Source organism: Phocoena phocoena, chromosome 9 (assembly GCF_963924675.1).
Source record: "Phocoena phocoena chromosome 9, mPhoPho1.1, whole genome shotgun sequence".
NCBI classification, from domain to species: domain Eukaryota; kingdom Metazoa; phylum Chordata; class Mammalia; order Artiodactyla; family Phocoenidae; genus Phocoena; species Phocoena phocoena.
Window position 1 is genome coordinate 85,966,039 of NC_089227.1, and position 4,857 is coordinate 85,970,895.

At 43.0% G+C, this 4,857-nt stretch overlaps 1 non-coding gene across 1 annotated transcript; it reads left to right on the forward strand.

The window, feature by feature from the left end:
• Positions 1 to 1,257: 1,257 nt before the first annotated feature.
• On the forward strand, positions 1,258 to 1,330 carry TRNAE-CUC (transfer RNA glutamic acid (anticodon CUC)). The gene has a single exon. It is a non-coding gene; the product is annotated as a tRNA-Glu (tRNA).
• The last annotated feature ends 3,527 nt before the right edge of the window (positions 1,331 to 4,857 follow it).

Below are 4,857 nucleotides of genomic sequence, written 5' to 3' on the forward strand. Positions count from 1 at the left end.
GCATGCCTAGAGCCTGTGCTCTGCAACAAGAGAAGCCACTGCAATGAGAAGCCTGCACACCACAACGAAGAGTAGCCCCCGCTCGCCACAACTAGAGAAAGCCCGTGCACAGCCAAAAATAAATAAAATAAATAAAATTTTAAAAATAAGTAAATAGGGCTTCCCTGGTGGCGCAGTGGTTGGGAGTCCGCCTGCAAATGCAGGGGACACGGGTTCGTGCCCCGGTCCAGGAAGATCCCACGTGCCGCAGAGTGGCTAGGCCCATGAGCCATGGTCACTGAGTCTGTGCGTCCGGAGCCTGTGCTCCACAACGGGAGAGGCCACAACAGTGAGAGGCCCACTTACGGCAAAAAAAAAAAAAAAAAAAAAAAGTAAATAAAATAAAATAAAATCAAGATCTTCTGTTCAAAAATAAAAAGAATTTTTGAGTTATCAAAAGATATCATTAAATAAGTAAGTACTAACTGGGAGAAAACCTTTGAAAGATATTTAATCAGCCAAAGATTAGTGTCCAGAACACAGAAATAAGTCTTACAAGTTTATTTAGAAAAAGACAATAACCCAAAAGAGAAAGAACAAAGGACATGAATAGGAATGTCACTAAAGGGGAAATATGAAAAAACAAAACACATATGACAAAACAATCAACGTCATTAATGATCAGGAGAATGTAAATGAGGAGCACAATGAGAAGCCATACAATACTCACCAGATTGGCAAAAATTAAGAAACCTGAGGATAACAGGTGGTGGGGAGGATGTGGAGCAATGGGAAAGCTGTTGTGGGAAGTAAACACTAATGCAATCATTTTGGGAAACAACATGGAAACATCTTGAAAGTTAAAACTGTACCCACCATCAGCGAGTGATTCTCCTCCAGGTATACACCCTAGAGAAATTCTTGCATGTGTACAAGGTGTTTGCAACCGTAATATTATAATCAAAAGCCTGAAACAACCCAAATGTCCATTAGCAAGAAAGTGAATACATAAATTCTGGTATATTCACACAAATGGGATATTAAGTAGCAGTGAAAAATGAATGCCATATGTCTAACTCATAGCCATGAGGATAATCTTAGAAACATATTGAATAAAAGACAAGTCATAGAGGACTATAATCAATATATTTTTAAACTCAAAAACAAACAGAATGAAACATATTGTTTAATAAGTCACGAAGATGAGGGGGTAAAACGACATTTTTAAAAATCCAGGGAATGGAAACATAAAATTGAAAATAGTTGTTATCTGGGACTTCCCTGATGGTCCAGTGGTTAAGACTCCGTGCTCTCAATGCAGGGGGCCCAGGTTCAATCCCTGGTCAGGGAACTAGATCCTGCATGCCGCAACTAACAGCCCACATGTCGCAACTAAAGATCCCACATGCCAGAACTAAAGATCCCACACGCCGCAACTAAAGATCCCACGTGCCACAACTAAGACTCAGCACAGCCAAATAAATATTTTTTTAAAAAAAAGAAAATAGTGGTTATCTTTGTGGGACAGCAGGGGCCATGCACTCTTAGGGGGGAATGCATCCATGGTATTGGTAAAATATTGGTTCTTAATTTTGGTGGTGGCTTCACCGGTGTGTGTTTCATTGCCATGCTTTATTTATTGCTTTATTACATAGACACTACACATATTTTTGTATATATTAAATATTAGATAATAAAAAATTAAAATATTTAGAAAGAAGGCTAGGAAAAGCCATCTGTGGTCCGAAATCTCATAATCTCCTGTAAAATGCATGTATTTGTCCTTTGGGAGCAGATTGAGACTGATTAAGGTCACATGGATTTGGGTGGTAAAATCACTGCTGCTCATTCATTCAACAGATATTAGGGAGCCTCCACTGTGTCTGCACTGGAGACTCATCACTGGGCAACACAAACGTGGTCCTTGCTCTTGTTCTTCTGGACCTAAAATTCTAGCAGCTGCTCAGAGGCCTGCAGAGGTGAGATGCCTCATTTTCTTCTTCATTGAGCTAACGTCTTCTGAGAAGAGGCAGTGGACAGTGAGGGGGGCCAGTCTTGAAACAGGCCTTTAACACAATCTCTTCTGGGGTCTAGAATCCGCCTCCCAGACAGTGTGTAATAAGACTTTCCCTGGCTACCAGGCTGTCCTCCAAAGTAACTAAAGCCTGTAGGCCTTTCTACACAGCTGCCTGATGTCACTTGTTTGGAATTCAGATGCTGCTGCTACTGCTGAAACGTGAATGTAAATGGCTTGGAGCTGTGTTTTTCAGAAGAGTTGGTGTGCGTCTTGCGTGCCCAGCCCTATTCCTCTCAACTACCTGGTGTCTTTAGGCAGCTCATGCCTAAACACCTGGTCTCCCTTGATGCATTGGGTCTCTCAGTCCCTGTTTGCCTGCCACTCACTGTCGGAGTCCGATGACTTAGAGCTAGTCCTACAGGAAGGGGAGGGATGGCTGAGGACTTCGCTCCACCCCAAGCTCTGCTGTCAGACATGCCCCAGATGCACTGACAGGACAGTCCCTCCTCTGTGCTGAGGAGAAAGGATCCAGCCAACTCTCTAAGGACCATTACTTCCTCTTCAACCAGGAGTCTCCATTTTCTTCCTGAGTCTCAAGATTTCCAGGAGCAGCGCTAGAAAAGCTTACTTGTGTGTTTATCATTCTGGTCTCTGGATAAATTCCCACTCACCTAGAGAGAAAAAGAACCTGCTCTAAGCTCCACCTTTGCCTGAAAAGATGAGTTATCAATCAGACTAAGAGAAGGCTGAAGTATGGGAGTGCCCAAGAAGAGGGTGGGAGAGGATCGATGCTCTGAGGAGAGGGGCTCGAAAGGAGTGGCAAACTCAGGGAGACCCCACGACAAGGAAGCCAGGCGTGAAGGGCCTGGGGTGATCTTTCCTCTAGTGCTGTCCTAGAGGCCTTTCTGTGACCACGGAAATGTTCTGTATCTTTACCGTCCAATATGGTAGCCATGAGCCCCTTGTGTCTCTTGAGCACCCGAAATGTAGCTGCTGTGACCAAGAAACTAAGTTTCTGATTTTATTTGATTTTAATTAATTTAAATTTGAAGAGCCACATCTAGTTAGTGGCTATGTATCAATGCATTAGACAACAAGGCTCTAAAAACTAAACTAAAAAAAAAATTTTTTTTAATTTAAAAAGATGAGGTGTCTTGGAGGGAGACCAGCACCACTGGGGACTTCCAGCAAGTTCTGAGCCAAGTTCAGGGACTCTGTATGAGCAGAGCTTCAACAGGCTATGATAATGGGAGTTTCTCCCTGATGCTAAGGGAAAAACCCAGATCCCCCTCCAAAAAACCAATCTCCTTTTCTAGGTACCAAGAGACAGGAGGTTAAAGACAGATAAAAAGAAAGCCATCATTGTGTTGTTTCTAATACCAACACATTGGAAATAATAGCAGGTCAACTGAATAAAGACTGATGGACACATAGAATGGAATATTATACAAACATTAAAAATCATGATTTAAGATAATTTTCATAATGTAAGTGAAAAAAGCAGAACATAAAAAAGTATACACACTTCATGACTGAAATTTTATGGAGGAAAATACATTATATGTGTGTGTGTGTGTGTCTATATATATGCATAGAAAAAAGTTTAGAATGAAATATGCTAAAATATCAAGAGGAGTCATTTTCTGGGTGGTGAAATTATGAGTATTTTTACTTCCTTTTTTATACTTTTTGTATTTTTCCAAATTTTATTTATTTGATTATTTATTTATTTATTATTTAATACCAAAAAAACTCTTTTTCAAAGCAGCTCTAAAGAGCTTATACTAATGTGGAAAATGCACTTTATAGATAAGCAAAAGAAAAGCAGGGTATCATATAGGACATGTAGTTCTACTTAAACTATATAAACCAGGTGTACAGACCAGATTGGAATGGTTACAGCACTCTGGTGAAAATATGCACTTTTATATTATATTACTCTTCTCTGTGGCCATGTCTTCTGCAATTATATGTGTATTATTTTCTAAAATAGGGGGGAAAACTCTCAATCATCTAGATGAGGTTCCAGCCCCGAACACTGAAACAAGCATCATCGGGCCCTTCCTCCCAACCCTGGGTAGACTTGAGTGATCCTCTCCCATGTCCCCTGCGGGACACAATGGGTAGGCTCCAGCCCAGCGACCTCAGTGGCCTCATGGCACTCCCATGCCACAGAGGATGGCCACTCACTCCCCCTCAGAGGCCGACCCTTTCTCCTCCGTCCCCCTCCCACCCCATCATCACAGACGTTCATTGAAGGCGATCAATAAATATGAAAAACAATTGATTTTCTTCTCCCCTCCCGCACTCTTTCTCTGAATGATCCTGCCTGCCATGCTTAACGGGGATCTCACAAGAAAGGAAGTGCTGCAGTTTCCCTACTGGGGCGCTGGGTTCCCTCTCCTCTCCACCCCCTCCTTCTGTACTTGTAGCGATGTCAAGATTGGCGGCAACCCCCTCTATCAGCTTGGCAGATGCTGCTGCCTCGTCTGCTTGGCTCACACGCATCCTGTGCTGGGCTCCCCCTGCCTGCTGCACCCGCCCTGCTAAGATCCCGAAGCCAGCATCCCTCTTAGAGCCAACCAAAGCTCAGCTGCAGGAGGACAGGAAAGCATAGCAGCTGGCTTTCCAGTCTCCACGGTGCACCCCAGAGCCTTAAGAAAGGAGAATTCTCAGATAGATTCCCATCTTAGTGAAGAATCTCCTTCCCTTCATCTCAAAACAGAGCAGTTCAGAGCTTTAAACGGACCTGAGTCTAGCGGGAACCCCACCAGAGCACTCCGCAGGGAAGCCTACTTCCATACTGTGGACACAACCTTGGCGTTTACACATTTAACCTTCACTATTTTGACCCAGGAAGT